We start from the raw sequence: 17,000 nt of genomic DNA, 5'->3' as shown, positions 1-17,000 counted from the left end.
CCTGACAGGAACGCGGGGCGCGAGGCCGCCTGACAGGAACGCGGGGCGCGAGGCCGCCTGACAGGAACGGGGGGCACGAGGCGACCGGACAGGAACGGGGGGCGCGAGGCCGCCTGACAGGAACGCGGGGCGCGAGGCCGCCTGACAGGAACGCGGGGCACGAGGCGACCGGACAGGAACGCGGGGCGCGAGGCCGCCTGACAGGAACGCGGGGCGGCGCTCTCCCGCCCTCCCTCAGCCCCGCGCCCTGGCCAGCGGGTGCGGCTCGCAGGCAGGGGAGCCCAGAGCCCACGCGCCGAGGCCACCAGGCCTTTCCTCCGGCGCGTCCTCCCCCCGTTTCCCCCAGGCAGGGGGAATCCCCGAGAAGCCGCCTCCGGGCTCCCTCAGAGCCGCCGCGCCGGGCGGAGGCCGGGCCCCAGGCTCTAGGCGGAGCCGACTCCAGGCCCCGCAGGCGGACCCGGGCAGCCAGAGCCCGCGGTTCCGGGCTCCGTGTCCTTCTGGAGGCCGCTCCTTGGCCTGGGGCCCGGGGCCTCGCCCTGAGCAGCGCGCCCGGTGTGAGGGACGCCCTCAGAGGCCTCCACCCCACACTCCACCGCGCGCTGCCAACCGGGACCAGGTGTTTTGCTGAATAAATAAATAAATACATGATAAAAGCTGCGTCCAACCAGATGAGGCCAGAACCGAGCGCCCTCGAGCACCCTCTCCCACCATCGTCCTCACAGGCGGACTCTGCACCAGGAGAAAGCGGCTTCGGCAGCTCCGACCCCTCAACTGACGCGTCTGCCCGTGGTGGGTCCTGACCCCCGGCCGGCTCTGCCACTGAAGACTCCCCGTGTCCTCCGTGCCCCCGAGGGGCCTGCCAGCCCGCTCTCCCGCACCGTCTCCTTGACACGAAATGTTACCTGGCCCGCTGTGGACTGTTTCCGCTGTAACGTGTACGCTGGCGACGCACACGGCTGGAAACGGTTCGCAACACTGAGAGCCCGCGGAGAGGCTTGAGCCTGGGAGCCACCGTCTCCCACCACGGACTGACCAGGAAGCACCAAGGAGACCCGCCCCCTCAGGAACTCCGTGGAGCTCACGGCTTCTGTGACTGAGACTAAAAGCATCCACAAAAGCCCGACATTGTGGAAAGACACAAACGTGCGTGGACCTGGTTATCTTTGGCCTTCCACCGCTCAGAAGCCCACCCCTGCGGAGCAAAGCCCGGGGCCCGGATGGCGAAGGCACGCACGGGAGCCTTCCCAGCAGCCGCCGCCATGGCTGACGCACTGGCTGGAGCCGCACCCAACACTCCACCTAGTGCCTCTTCAGTTTTTAATCCATTCTGTTTTATCTCATTTTATTTTATTTCATTTTATTTCCAAGCCCTGTGGCAGGACTTGGAATTTTTTTGGTTTTGTTTTTGCTTATTTTTTTTTTTTTTTAATTATGCCGTTTGTTGGCACACTTGATGAAAAGCACCTATTTCTGGCCCGCACAGTGGCTCACGCTTGTAATCCCAGCACTTTGGGAGGCTGAGGTGAGTGGATCACCTGAGGTCAGGAGTTCGAGACCAGCCTGGCGAAACCCCATCTCTACTTAAAAAATACAAAAATTAGCCAAGCGTGGTAGTGGGCACCTGTAATCCCAGCTACTTGGGAGGCTGAGGCAGGAGAATCGCTTGAACCTAGAAGGCAGAGGTTGCAGTGAGCTGAGATCACACCACTGCACTCCAGCCTGGGTAACAGAGTGAGACTCCAACTCAAAAAAAAAAAAAAAGCACCTAATTCTTAAGGGTCCAAAAAGATAAGAGCCAATTTCATTGCTGCTGTTTCCATTTCTTGGCAAAAATTAGGAAACACAACAAAGTAAATATCCATGGAATAAAAATGGTGCATTTATTCACCAAAGTCTTACCACACATGGAGATGAATAATTTTCCAAGCCAAGAACAGTATAGACGACATGGAAAATTCTCTAGAGTTATTAAGTGAATTAACCTAATGAAATTCTACTATAAGACAAGCACTAGGAATGCACTGGAAACAGAAAAGTCCTAGTGAGCTTCTGGAGGCACAGAAGGTTCTGAAAGGCAGGAAAGGTTCTAGAAGGCAGAAAAGGTTCAGGAGCTTCTGGAAAGCAGGGAAGGTTCTGGAGGGCAGGGACTCTGTCTTGCTCGTGCTTGCAAGTCCAACAACTAGCACATAGTAGGTATTCAGTACAATGTTCTGAAAAGAGGTTTCTCTGTCTGGCTAATTGTCTAGTTGGGTGGAAACCTGATCCTCTTCATTCACAGTGAGATAGAGGAACCTGAAAAGGATAAACATATGAATTCCCCTCAGAATGTTGTTTAGTTTGGTACTAGGTAGTGATGTGAACAACTGTGGGGTTAACTTGAGGCTCTAGTTATGCTACCTCCTCCAGAGAATATCCACTTTGCCCCATCTGGCGGCTGAGGATTCCAGCAGCCCTGACAGCCCTGACCCACCAGGGCACTGAGCCAGCTCTGTGCCTACGAAGACAGCTGTCTGCTGAATCCTTTCTGGGTGCAGCCTGCTGGGTCCTAAGTTAAGTCTCTGAGGCATACCAGGGACCCCTGCTCAATAACTCTCCGAGGCTCCTGATCAGGACTGGCTAACACCCTGGAAAACAGTGACCCTAAGTGCCACATCCCTGCCCTTCTCCTGGGTCTCTGCCGTCTGACTCATCACTGTGATCCTTCATATATTTCATACATTTTGTCCAGATCTGTTCTCAGTGCCAGGGTCATTGACTCCCTTTGTCCACCACTACTGGACACAGCACTCAGAGATCTTTGCCACTGAAATTGCTTTACACTTTGTTCTTCAGTGGAAAATGATTAAGCTGATATAGGAACAGCAGTTTCTAAATAAAGATGAGACCATAGTACATATTATCAGCCCACTGATTTTGCCAGTATAGTAAGCTTGCAAGTATGAGTTTACACTTTCTGAATGATTTACATTTTATTCCAACTAAATAAATAAATCTCACTCCATGACATTTTCTAAGCTGAAGAATAGTTGTTAATTCATTTTGAAATGTTCTTAGACTAAGAATCTAAATTTAAAAGAGTAATTAGCATGATGCATGATGAATGGACAAGAGTCTTCTGAGGCACACAGTAATGTATTTTCTTCCTTCATTTTACTTTTATAAAAATACTTAATGGGAATTAATGATCATCCTCTGGTACAGATGCCTCATCTGAACATCAACATTTCTTTGTATGTCACTAACACTTTATACCCAGCTAAACAACTCAAGATGTTCAGAGAAATGGAGGGGTGATGGGAAAGGGAATCTGCTTCCTAGAAATGCAGAAAACATCAACTTTGGATGCTGAGGAGGCCAGAATAGAATTTTAGATAAAGTTAAGCAATTTTCAGAAAAAGATTATGTTACTTGTGAAAAGTCATTCGTTGGTACCAATTTTAAAAAGTAAAGAGTGAGCATAGGGATCTTCAATCCAATCCTAGAGTAACAGAGCTAGAAGTGGTCTGGAGGAATGGCCACTTCTCCTTTCTGACTGCCAGTGCTCACCACAGCTTCATGTCTCTGGGGTTCTTTCCTTGAAGACCAACCAATCAAGAGCCCGGGTCTCTGTCCAGGAAGGTGTCAACAGCAAGTCACTCCCCATGCCTGGGTCTGAATGTCCTTATGTAGAAGTTACTTATGAATCGATGAAACTGGACCAGGGACTCTTCCAGCTCTGAGAATCTGTAACTGATATATTCATTTATTCAGCAAAAATTACTGAACACATATATTGAGATATGCCCACCCTTAGACGTTCCTGAATATTAAGTTTGACATATGGCTAATGCTGGAGCCCCACGAGACCCCACAGCAAATGGCTTTTTGGGGTCTGGTGCCAGAAGAGTGGGCCCCCTTGTGCCATTCTCAAACTATGCTGTAGTTTCCATGGGCCTGTGAAGAGATTTATGGATTAGGTGACCCATTTTAACTAAACGTAATCAGAGATTTGAAAAGATTCTTAGAAAGGAATTGTGGATTGTTAATAACATGAATACAAGAAAATCTGTACTTCCAATGGGAGCTCTTCTTTAGACACATTTTGAAGTGGAAAGCATCACAATTAGACCCACAGGAAGGCAACCAGAAAGATTAAAAATCATCCTTTGGACTTTCTCAATTATAGACTTATGCATATTTTCAGTAGTGATGAGCACTGTTCTCAACACATATTGTGCATCGAGACAGCAAATAACCATAGATTGAAGCTCTCCAGATTAAATACATTTAACAACTAAGTATCTAAAATGTTATTAATCACATTAATAAAAATTTTAGTGAATACAAAGAAGTTTTTGTCTCTTCAGCAAAATATTTTAATCATTAGTGATGTTTACTTCTCATTCTCTTAAATTTGTGTTGAATTTTTTATAATAAACATACAATGAGTTCAGTAGAGCACATATATAACTTGTAAGTAAGAATATGTATCTGGTAAATAAATGCACATTTCTGTTGGTGGCGCCATCAGACACTGAGACACCACTTGGTGAGCCTTAGAGAGGAGGGGCCACAAGGGGGATGAGGCAGAAGCCTCCTGCCAGTGAGGGCCCAAGAGCCCTGCCCAGGGCTTGGGCTTTGTTCATAAGGTTATGTGAGGGGCAGCTCTGGCAGAAGAGTGATAGGATCAGATTTCCAGTAGTGGCAGTTACTCTAGCCAGAACTGGAAGGTGGCATGGAAGGGGCCAATACTTCTTTCTTTCTTATAAAGTTTGTTCTGCCATAATTTAAGCCAAATTCTTCCTCTCCTACATGTGAGGACTGCATGCCCGGCAGCTTCCTCCACATGCATCAGGCTGCTGGACGGGCCTCACTGGCACACGGGGTGGGTGGCTCCATGGAGTGTCCTGCCTACTGCAGGATGTCGAACAGTGTCGCTGTCCGCCATCCACCTAGTCCAAGCAGCAGAGGCACCAGGTGAGAGCCACTGATTTACGCGGCAGAAGTGGCTACCACCAGACTACTCATCCTCTTCTCCTTCAGGCTGCAAACTAAAACAGACTTCCATCCTTTCTTCAAAGGACATATTTTTCTTCCCTTTTGTCATTTATTTTACACAGGAAAGTCGCATCTTTTAATAGTCTAGAAGAACTATTTCAACATTTGGAACATGCTAACAATATACCCACACATGGTAGAATCTTTCAAAATGAGGCTTTGATTTTGGAGTTAGTACTCATTTTATCTACAGTCTTTGTCAAACATGTTATCTTATGTGAAATCACCTGTAACAATCTGGGACATTCTTTTTTTTCATAGTGCTTGACTTTAAACTTACCCTGAATATCTCACGTTCTTTCAGAGCGCTATGAAAAATATTAAATCTTTTTTTTTTTTTTTTTTTTTTTTTTTTTTTTTTGAGACGGAGTCTTGCTCTGTCACCCAGGCTGGAGTGCAGTGGCCGGATCTCAGCTCACTGCAAGCTCCGCCTCCCGGGTTTACGCCATTCTCCTGCCTCAGCCTCCCGAGTAGCTGGGACTACAGGCGCCCGCCACCTCGCCCGGCTAGTTTTTTTGTATTTTTTTTAGTAGAGACGGGGTTTCACCGTGTTAGCCGGGATCGTCTCTCGATCTCCTGGCCTCGTGATCCGCCCGTCTCGGCCTCCCAAAGTGCTGGGATTACAGGCTTGAGCCACCGCGCCCGGCCAATATTAAATCATTAAACAAATGTTACATATTCTTTAAAAGTACCAATAAACCAAACATGTCACTTTTTAACATTTACTATTCACTGATATCGTCAATAATGTAGTTGGCTAGCCCCATAAGATGGGTTTTACTTTTTATCACCGCTCACTGTAGCCTCAAACTCCTGGACTCAAGTGATCCTCCTGTCTCAGCCTCCCGAGTAAGTGAGACCACAGGTGTGTGCCACCAGGCCCAGCTAATTTTTTACATTTTTTTGTAGAGACAGAGTCTCACTGTGTTGCCCAGGCTGGTCTCAAAATCCTGGCCTCAATTGATCCTCCCGCCTCAGCCTCCCAAAGTGCTTGGTTTACAGGCATGAGCCAATGTACCCGGCCAGGTTTTACATCTATATTTCACCCCCTCAGAACCTGTGGAGGATACAAGAGGCATATCTACATAAGTATCCAAATTTTTCGCACAATTGCACCCTTTTATTTTCTCAGAAGGGCACTAAATCAACACATCTCTTGAGAACTACCTCTTACTTCCCAAAGAGACAAAATAGATATAACCAATAATAATTTCAGTATTACTAGAAATTGTAATAAAAATTTAAAAACAAGTAGATTGTTTTATAGAAAACTAAACCAAGAATCTAATCTTTATTTTTAAAAATATTTTCCACTTAAAAACATTTCATTTTCAAGTGATCAAAATGCTTCCTTCTTCTTAAGCTCACAGCAATGAAAAACTCATACAAAAAATGTTCTCTGAGTTTGCAACATCCCCAGTCCATGTGTTGTCAATACTTTTCCCGCTGGAAGAGCCTGCCTCTTACCCCAAACAAGCAGCAAGCAGGAACTCCCAGGCCTGGGTGAGGTGTGTCCCCTGGTGTGGTCACTCAGACAGAGCTGTGTGTCTGCAAACACCCCAAGTCACTCACAGCCAGGCACTGCCAGCCCAGCTGCCTGCACAGCGACCCTGCCAGGCTCATGCAGAAGAAGCCGTTTTCAGGCCACACTGGTTCTGCAAGAACGAACATCTCTGTAAAGCTCTGCTTCTGAAGTCACAGTTTCTCTATTCCACACAACTCTGCCTCAAAGCGTTTTTAAAGCACATTCCAGGGACAAATGTGAGCTAGAAAAAGGGCTGAAAACATGAGGGGCCCTCTCGGGACAAGCCCCAGAGCCCACAGCCTGCACCACCAGCGCTTTCCATGGGACACAGGGGCCGCTAAAGAGCCTCCCACCAGCACCTCTGCCTACCTTTCCCACAGAGGCCTCTGGGGAGTAACATGCTGCTGATCTGAGTGAACATAAGGAACAGGAACACACCACAGAGGTCCCACAGAAGCACAGCATGGGGAGCCATGGCTGACAGCCAGTGGTCAAGACAGAGGTTCTGGAGCAAGATGGAAATGCACAGGGTATCTGGCTCCCCACCCTGCCCTATGCCACAAACAGCATTGGGCCTACACAACACTGAGGGCTCCCAACCCTCCCAAACACCACAAACAGCATGGGGCCTACACAACACTGTGGGCTCCCAACCCTCCCAAACGCCACAAACAGCATTGGGCCTACACAACACTGAGGGCTCCCAACCCTCCCAAACGCCACAAACAGCATTGGGCCTACACAACACTGAGGGCTCCCAACCCTCCCAAACGCCACAAACAGCATGGGGCCTGCACAACACTGTGGGCTCCCAACCCTCTAAAATGCCACAAACAGCATGGAGCCTGCACAACACTGAGGGCTCCCAACCCTCCCAAACGCCACAAACAGCATGGGGCCTACACAACACTGAGGGCTCCCAACCCTCTAAAACGCCACAAACAGCATGGGGCCTGCACAACACCGAGGGCTCCCAACCCTCTCAAATGCCACAAACAACATGGGGCCTACAAAACACTGAGGGCTCCCCACCCTGCCTGATATCACAAACAGCATGGGGCCTGCACAACACTGAGGGCTCCTAAGAAAGTCCAAACAGCAAAGTGAGCACTCACCTTGTCTTCATTTCCTCTAAGAGGAAGACTGTTGTAACCTGATAAAACAGACAGATAAAGGATAGGACGTGACCACAGGAATGGGGTGCACCAGAGCAACCGATCCCCAAGTATGGGATGTGATGACAGGGACAGGGCCCATCCAGAGCCCACAGGTCTCCCCTTGGGAATCTGACACAACCCTAAGTGGATGGAGTAAGGGAAAGGGCCCTGTCAAACTCTGAAGACTGCACTGGGCCCTAACATAGACCCTGCACTGCCCGGCTGCCTCCCTCTCCCCTTGCCATCCCCACAGACCAGGAAGATGAGCACAGCAAAACTGCCAACCCTTACCCTGCAGGCCAGAGGGCAAAGCAAGCCAGCCAGATACTCACCTCGCTTCAGAAGAGCAAACGGAACAACCCCCACCCGGCAAGCTCATTGACAAGACCAAAATTCAGGCACTTAAAAACAGTGCAACCTAGACATGCCAAGTGTACTAAAAAACGTGCTCTGAATTTTGCATTTATCAAATATTACACAAGAAAACATTTTAAAAGAAAGTTTTTAGCATATCTTAGAAAAGTGTATGTACTATCTCTTTTTATTATACTTTCTACTCAAACTTGTAAGAAATTTGTATGAATATTATTTAAGTCACCTTTTTTTTTTTTTAGATTCCAGGGCCTGGACATAGTGGCTCATGCCTATAATCTCAGCACTTTGGGAGGACAAGAAAGGAGGATCACTTGAGTCCAGGAGTTCAAGCCAGGCATGATGGCACATACCTGTAGTATCAGCTACTCAGGAGGCTGAGTAGGGAGAAACACTTGAGCCCAGGAGTTCGGGGCTACAGTAAACTATGACTATGCCACTGCACTCCAGTCTGAGCTACAGAGCCACACCCTGTCTCTGTAAAAAAAAAAAAACAATTTAAATTAAAAAATTTTTAAAAATAAAATAACAATAATAAAAAAAATCATAGATTCAAAGGGTACATGTATGTGCAGGTTTGTTACGTGGGTGTATTGAGTGATGCCAACTGTTGGGTTTATAATGGTCCTGTCACCCAAATGAGGATACAGTACTTCATAAGTAGTTTTTTGACCCTTGGCTCCTTCCTCCCTCCCCTGTTTAAGCATTCCCAGTGTCTACTATTCCCTTAAGTCCCATTCCTTTTGTTGTTGTTGTTGTTGTTGTTGTTGCTGTTGTTGTTGTTGTTGAGACACAGTCTCCCTCTGTCGCCCAGGCTGGAGTGCACTGGCTCAATCTCATTTCACTGCATCCTCCATCTTCCAGGTTCAAGTGATTCTCCTGCCTCAGCCTCCCAAGTAGCTGGGATTATAGGCACCTGCCACTACATCCAGCTAATTTTTGTATTTCTAGTAGAGACGGGGTTTTGCCATGTTGGCCAGGCTGGTCTTGAAATCCTGACCTCAGATGATCTGCCTGCCTCAGCCTCCCAAAGTGCTGGGATCACAGTCATGAGTCACTACACCTGGCCAAGTCCCACTTCTTTTATTCAAGGGCTTTACAGTCATCAAAGGGATGATGTGAAATAAACTCCAAAGGGCTCTCACCATTAGTTACTCTCATCATCACAACAAAATCAGGCCTCATCCTCATTGATGTGACCTGTTTGGATACGCCTATTAAGAAATATAAATGATATTACTCTTTAAAAGATAATGGCAATGCTTTTGCAATAATCTCTATTGTCAGTTCACCTGAGACTTGGATTTTCTAAAGTAATATTGTTTCTAACAATAACAATATTCCATCCTGTCAGCCACCACCTCCAACATTAACTGTAGAAACCTGGAGCATCCAAAAATAACAACCACTAGGACTTATCAGAAACTCTGTGGTTACCACGGACTCTCCCACTCATCTCAGCTAATCCTCTCAAAAACATGAAGAATCAGGTATTTTGCTCAAGGTATAAATCCAGAGAGATTATAGGTGAAGTCCTTCCATTTCTCTTGACTTCTAATATGAGTGCAAGTGCAAACTGTAAAGATTATCTGATTGGAAAGATAAGGTGACCTATCAATCTGTCAACACACTGCATGGAAGCAGTACTGTCATTTAATTTGTGCTCTTGAAACATATCCACATATTCCCTATCATATTTGCAGAAATCACCTGCAGTTTCTGACTCTGCTAGAATCCTCTTTCCATTTCAGTGAAAAAGCCCAATTTCTGTTACCTTAACTGATCATAATTTCATGTTGGCTATTTCATAGAATCAAGGACCATAACAGCATAACAAAGCAGGCATATAGATGCCACAAGGCTTCCACCACAAGAATGGGTGCCGCTCCATAGGAACTGATGGCTGTGCCTTCTACAGCAGCTCTAACCACAGCTGTATCTCAGCATACAACACTCAGATCAGATGGAAGTCCAATGATCTCAACCTTGGCCTGTTTTCAGGCAAAGCAGAGCAAGAGATTCAAAAACTACTGGTAAAAGAGATGTCCTTTGAGGGACAAAATGGACCTGAGGTGGGAAGTCATCAGACAGCAGTTCCTGCCACTGCTTCACCCACATTCCATCCCCTGCCTCAGGCTAAGAAATGGAGCTTGCGCTGGTGTGTGCAGTCCGCGAGAAGAGCGCCTGTTTCAGAGAATGTACACATTGTGGGGTCAGCCTCAAATTGTACCACAGATTAACTTCTGCTTTGAGCTGGATTAAAATCACGGCCTCTGATTGCCAATTTTATTAGCGGCTCCATCCATTTACAAGTTGAATGTATTTCACATTTGGAATCAGAATTCACTTGCACAATTAATATGAAGTCCTTTCCTTCGGAAACCAGGTCAGCCTTCCTTCTGAAAATTCCTTCCACCAAACCATTCCAAACACATCCTTTGTGCTGTATACCGAACACTGCATCAGAAGCCTTTTCCAAATGCGCTTTCAGAACCACGTGGCGACAGCACGCCCACGTCACATGATAGAAATTTCTACTCTTTCCTTCCACCAGCATAGTTCAGAAAAGAATAGGGAGTCCCTGAACCACCCCCCTGCCTGCTTGCCACTCTAAACATCAAACCTAAACAGAACCTATTCTTAAATAAATGTTCTTAGGAAAGTAATCCCTCTCTCATCCCTTATTCTGAAGTGGGTTTTTGTTATGACAAGTGTGAGATGAGAGCTCGCTTCTTTGGTGTTTGTGTCACCACATTTTTAAAAACCTGACGGAAGCCCAGAAAGCATTCTGAACATACAATTTTTATGGACATATCAAGTAGTGAATCCTACGGGTGGTATTTCATTCCCTGCCATTATGGGAAGGCCAAAAGTCTCCAAAAATAAGTTGTCCATTTCCAAACATCAAAATTCCCTCAGAGAGGCACACCAAATATTTGAATCTGACACCCAAAACAAAACCCAACTCAGAAAATCAATCTCCTGCTGATGCCAAAGAGCATTTTAGAATCTCCATGGCCTAAGGTTGAGAAACTCCTCAGAGAAAGGCAGTTTGACACGTGAAATGGTCCCCACTCCTGTGAGAACGAGACAGACGTCCTTGTTCTGTGCAGCCAGAGAGACGTGTTCTGACAGTACATAGAATCTTCGGCCCATCCTGGGATGACCACTGGGAGAGAAAGGAGGCTCCAGAGACCTAGGACCCCATCCCAGGACTACCCACCTGGTGTCCTGTGTACATTCCTCAACCACTCCAAGCCTCAGTCTTTCTATCTGTAAATTGAAGACGGAAATATCTATACGGGTTATTCTGGGGAATACATGTCAGTGCACATGGAAGGCTCAGGGGTTCAAGATTTGGGGGTACCCAGAGGTACAGGGATGGGAGAGGCTGTCACTGTGAAGGGAGCACACTGGGAAGTTTTGGGGGTGATGGAATGATCGGTACCCTGACAGAGGAGATGGCCCCCTGAATCTATATGTAACACAGTAGACCAAAAAAGAAAAGTCCATTTTACTTTATGGTAAGTTAAAATTAAAATTTAAAAAGAAAGCTCCAGAATCGGTTTTGTAACTATTAGTTCATCCCCTGCCACCTGCCATGGCCTCGAATGACTCTCACAAGAGACAGTCCTAGTCCTGGCACTACACGGGAACATCCTTGGTTTTCCGAATCCCAGTTAGGACTATTGGAGGGAACAGACAAAAACAAAGGAAGTGAAATGCCCTCTTACCACCTCCAGAGATGAGAGTTAGCACTGAGTAACTGTCACTAAACACTCATCATCTCTCGTTTCTTTATGTTACACACACAGAAGCCATTCAAGACAAATGCAGCTCGATAGTCCGAGGTCCAGTTTTCCAGTCGCCTGCAAGAGTCACCCACTTACCAGCCTCGTGAGGCAGAGTGGCAAACAAAAAAGGTATTTAAAATGTGCAGAAGCAGGTGTTTCCAAGGGAGCCTCACCCATTTTTACTTCCTGTTCTAGGTATTTAAATAGTGACTGTGGCAGAGTTCTTAGAGATAACAGGAATTAAGAGAAAAAAATGCCCTTCCTTCAACATACTCTGTTTCCACACTGTTTCCAAGCAGTGAAAAAGTGGATTGACTGTTTTCTGCTTCTCAGGTTTTCTGGCCTTCCATCAACTACGATTAAAAAACAAGTCCAGCTGGGTCTACATTGATGAAGGTCAACTTAAACTAATGTGGAAAGTGCTGCCAGGTGCTTTTATGTGGTGTGGAGGGTTATCTGCCATGAGTTTAGCTGTTTGCTTTCTCTGAGAAGTGGAACATCATGTCAGGAAAGATAAGAGAGGTTCTGAGTCAGCCGAGGCTCATCTGGCCTTCGTCTCTTGGGATTCGGCTGGATGAAAACCCTTTCTGCCAGTTCTTAAGCTTTTTCTTCACCTCTCCACACACAAAGCATCCTTAAACCTGGTCGTGCACAGTGGCTACGCATGTAATCCCAGCACTTTGGGAGGCCAAGGCAGGAGGATCACTTGAGGTCAGGAGTTCAAGGCCTGGGCAACACAGCGAGACCCCCATCTCTTAAAAGAAATTAATCATTTTTTAACTTTTTTGCTCATTTTTTAGTTATTATATTTATTCGTGAACCCAAACTTTTTTTTAATTAGGCTGGTGCAGAGGTGTGTGCCTGTAGTCCCAGCTATTCAGGAGGCTAAGACGGGTGGATTGCTTGAGTGCAGGAATTCCAGGCTGCAGTGAGCCGTGATTGCACCATTGTACTCCACCCTGGGTGACAAAGTGAGACTCCATCTTAAAAAAAAAAAAAAAAAAAAGGCCGGGCGCGGTGGCTCAAGCCTGTAATCCCAGCACTTTGGGAGGCCGAGACGGGCGGATCACGAGGTCAGGAGATCGAGACCATCCTGGCTAACACGGTGAAACTCCGTCTCTACTAAAAATACAAAAAAATTAGCCGGGCGAGGTGGCGGGCGCCTGTAGTCCCAGCCACTCAGGAGGCTGAGGCAGGAGAATGGCAGGAACCCGGGAGGCGGAGCTTGCAGTGAGCCGAGATAGCGCCACTGCACTCCAGCCTGGGCGACAGAGCGAGACTCCGTCTCAAAAAAAAAAAAAGTCCTAAAACTAGTAATATTTGTACATACCCAGGCATATCTTAAGGAATCTGTCACCCAGTGCCAGGGAGCTATTATTAGTTTGGGCCACATTTGGCTGCAAACACTTTTTCATAAGGAATTTGAAATTCTAAAGTAACCCTCCAAGAGGCAGTGGTCATGGCTCACCCACAAAGCCAGGTGCATTGAGTGGAACTTTCTTAATGAGACCATGTCTGATGACAGCTTAGCTGACCCCTGTGTCTCCTTGAGGCTTCACTTCCCTTCCTAGTCCCATATTCCTCACTTTCAAAATCTAAAGAAAAGTCGATGTGTAACTGCATCCAAAAGTTAAGTAATACTGCATGAACGCTGGGACAAAACAAACCCAGAATGCAGAAATGATGGTCACATAAAAGCATCAGCGTTACCACAGATCTCATCAGAAGATGGGGCCTCGGGCTGCACCACCTAAACTTGGTCCCGTGCACCCTGTGTCGACAGCCCTATTCTTCACAGGAAGCTGGACACCCGACATGCGGGCGTTTCATGGCACACAGAGATCCCCGCTGTGCGCCAGGATGGGGCCCAACACCATCTCGGAGCAAAGCAGAGAGAGGACCATGACAAAGTGATTGCCCACCCTCACCTCCCTGGCGGACACCACTGATCTTGATCACCAGGTACAAAAACAAATCAGCTTGGAAGAAGAGCTGCCAGACGCTGAAACACACAGCTAAGCTCAGCACTGATAAGTCATTTTAAAAGCTCTTCCATTCCCTGCCCATCCCTTCTGAGCCTGACACCCCATATCCCGCTTCCTGAATCTAGCTTCATGAGTGAGCCCATTGTCTGGCACCTCCTTCTTCCAGAAGTCTGGGGTTTACAACATACCCCATTCCTTCTGCCCAGAACATCAGCCCTTAGGCTGATGGAGACCGAGTGGGAGAGACGGGGAACAACAAGCAGAGAAGCTCACAGACGTGCAAGGAGCAGGCTCTTCTTGGGGGAAGAGGCAGGTTGCTCATTACCATCCAACCAAACGGAATCAAAGGCTCCGGACCCCAAGAAGTAAAGATAGATTTGTGCTTTTGCGGCAGTAAGGATCCTTTGATTTAAAAATAAACAATCATGCCATCTCCTTCACAAAGCCAGCAGAGTCCTGCTCTGATGGCTCTGCCTCTCAGCTCTGTGTGGGCTCCCTGGTGAATGAAAAGTCTGTGTAGGCAAATCGGAAGGCCAAAACAAAGGAGCAAAATGAACAATCTCCTGTCTTCACAGCCAGGTGCGCCCACTGGTTCTGAATCTGGATTCTCCAAGCAAAATTCTGCATGAAAGGCTGACTCTATCATTGGCAAATGAAAGCTGTACTTCTTTAGCAAAAGGAAGTGGGGGCCTTTAGAAAACTGCCCCCCTAAACATAGGGGCTACCTGAGCAGGTTCACAAGTCAGGCTCCATGTAACTGAAGAACAGCGTAAAGCCCTTAACAAAGGGCTTATGTTCAAGTTAAACTTAAGGAAAAAGCACTGAGACCTGCACAAAGGATGCCCGGAAATCACAGAAAGGCGGGCCGGTGGGGAGGAAAACTCAAAGACTGAAGCATACGAAGAAAAGACCATTAGGCTGTCTGAGCAGCCCTGCATAACACAGCAATGTTACTTTGGCTACAAGCAAAGCTGAATCGTGTCACTAGAAAGGATGCCATGTTCCCCTGTGTTCAGCTTCGATAATGGTCTCACAGATAATTAATTAATGCCATAAGGGAGCCCTTCCGACCAGAAAGGAACAGGCAGAGTGGGTGATGGGAGGGCAGGAAACTAAATAAATCAGGGGAAAAGAGTGTCCTTTAAGAGAGGAAGCAGTGAGACTTCCACTACCACAGGGTGCTGCCAACAGCTGTTCTGGAAATAAGTCAGCAGCGAGGAGTGCAGCTCAAGGCCATGAGAATAAACTCAGAGACGGTAGGTATCGACCCTGGGTTTCATCAAGAGCTCCTTCACTGTCTACATGAGAAGGGCCCCTGCCTCTTGCTCAAGACAAGGCATCCTATATAAAAAGAATTGGTCTTTAGGTCTTGTTAACATCAACCACTAGTTCTAACCTACAAGGCTTTTTGATGTAACAGAGGAGCAAAAACTTGGATCTCCTTGAACCACATGTGTTCTGGAGGCCTCAACCTGAAGTTGAATGTTAATAGGTAAATAAATAAATAGATTACAAATGGCACAGCTGGGCCAGATTTAAGGCCGTTCTGTGCATCTTTAATCGAGCCTCATTATTTGGAACAACGTAGTTGGCGTGACCATTGCCAAACAAGATGCAGACAGGAGAGAAAGAAAAATGGCAGCACCTGCCTGGCACAAGTAAGCAAGCTTCTCCTTGCATTCTCTGCGGATTGTGTTCTGACAAAATGGCAGCAACACTGAGTGAGGAGGGTACAAGGTGGAGGGGACAGAGGTAGCTGACACATGGCCACATTCTGCCCCAAGGTGGCTCCTGCAATGGGAAGACAACACATACATCTCACTGTTTGTCTGTATCGCTGGGGCAGTTTCCAATTACATGAGAATGTAGGCGATGCCTTTCACCTGGAGTCCTCAAAACAATTCGCACGATGTCTGCATCCTTAATGTTTTCCCACAAAATGAGTGTGTCCATAAGTCTCCTTATGACACAGCCTTCTGTTACCAGTGACACCGTGATCGGAGCCGAGGGAAACATGGAACCAGTTTTAATTATGAGTCAACTTTGCTCTTAGCCAAAATAACACTGCTGCATTGGCCATTATCATTCAGTTTAGCAGCTTTCCTCTCTTCCTGCACTTCCATCTTTGGGTTTTCCCTTGCTCTCTTTATCAGCTACCCCCCACCTTTCTGACTTTCTCTGTAATTTTGGAAGAATGCTGTGAACTGGCCATTGCAATGGCAAGGAAAGCAGTCAAGGACCAGCCTCCAGCTCACACCACAATGACCTGCCTTGCCCGGGACACTCCACGCCCACGTGTGCTTCATGTGTAGGTAAAGGGCGGCACTTGGCGTCAGAGCAAACAACTCTCCCATGAGGTGACTGGCCAGGTCAAGCCAGATGGAGGAAGGAATACAACCCCAGCAAGAGGCGACTGGGGCACAGCTGGACCTTCTTTGCTGACAGGGGGCAAGGCACCAGGAGGAGGCAGAGCGAGCACGGCCCCCAAGCCTCCCGTGCAGGCCTCACCTGTGCTCCAGCATGGAAGGGTGAGGGCTTCACGCGGGCCCTGGGGGCACAGTGACTGGGCAGCATCCCAGAGGTGCAGGACCAGCACAGGCACTCCCTCCCAGGACGCCAAGGCAGGTGGGCAAGGACCTCCTTTCCCAGCACATGTGTTCCATCTAACAGAGATAAGCAGGTTAGGGAGTGTGAGGAGACCTCAAGGCAAGGGAGGAATTCAGGGGACTCTGGCTTGACGGAGGGAAGCGTCAACTCAGGAGCCCAGGGAGACTGTGTCAAGATACCTGGTTCTCTGCAGTTTTTGTTTGTTTGGGATTTTGACAATAAAGCCTACTGGAGACCAGAAGGGCCTAGAGGCCGGGAGGAAGGTGCCGGAGCCCAGCCGCGCTGAGGTGGGTGCAGGCGGCGCTGGGCAGCGGCGAAGTACCCCCCTCCGTCCCCGCCTGCGTTTGCTTCTGCGCCCCGTGGACACCGATTATCCTAACCTGTCATGTGTAATTCTGGCCCTGAAGCCGCCTGGAAACATTGGCTTTATGGTAAATCTTCTTAATAAACAAGATGAGCAGGAAAGGAGGTGCCGGGGACTGGAGGTTTTATGTGTTTAAAACAGGGGCGTCCGCCTGGGAAA

At 47.6% G+C, this 17,000-nt stretch overlaps 1 protein-coding gene across 1 annotated transcript in view; it reads right to left on the bottom strand.

The window, feature by feature from the left end:
* Nucleotides 1-17,000, bottom strand: part of PTPRN2 (protein tyrosine phosphatase receptor type N2) — a gene marked incomplete at its 5' end in the record, with an annotated part of 1,004,492 nt that overhangs the window by 986,472 nt on the left and 1,020 nt on the right.

This window comes from Macaca nemestrina, chromosome 4 (genome assembly GCF_043159975.1).
Source record: "Macaca nemestrina isolate mMacNem1 chromosome 4, mMacNem.hap1, whole genome shotgun sequence".
NCBI lineage: Eukaryota > Metazoa > Chordata > Mammalia > Primates > Cercopithecidae > Macaca > Macaca nemestrina.
This window is presented reverse-complemented; position numbering and strand designations above follow the sequence as displayed.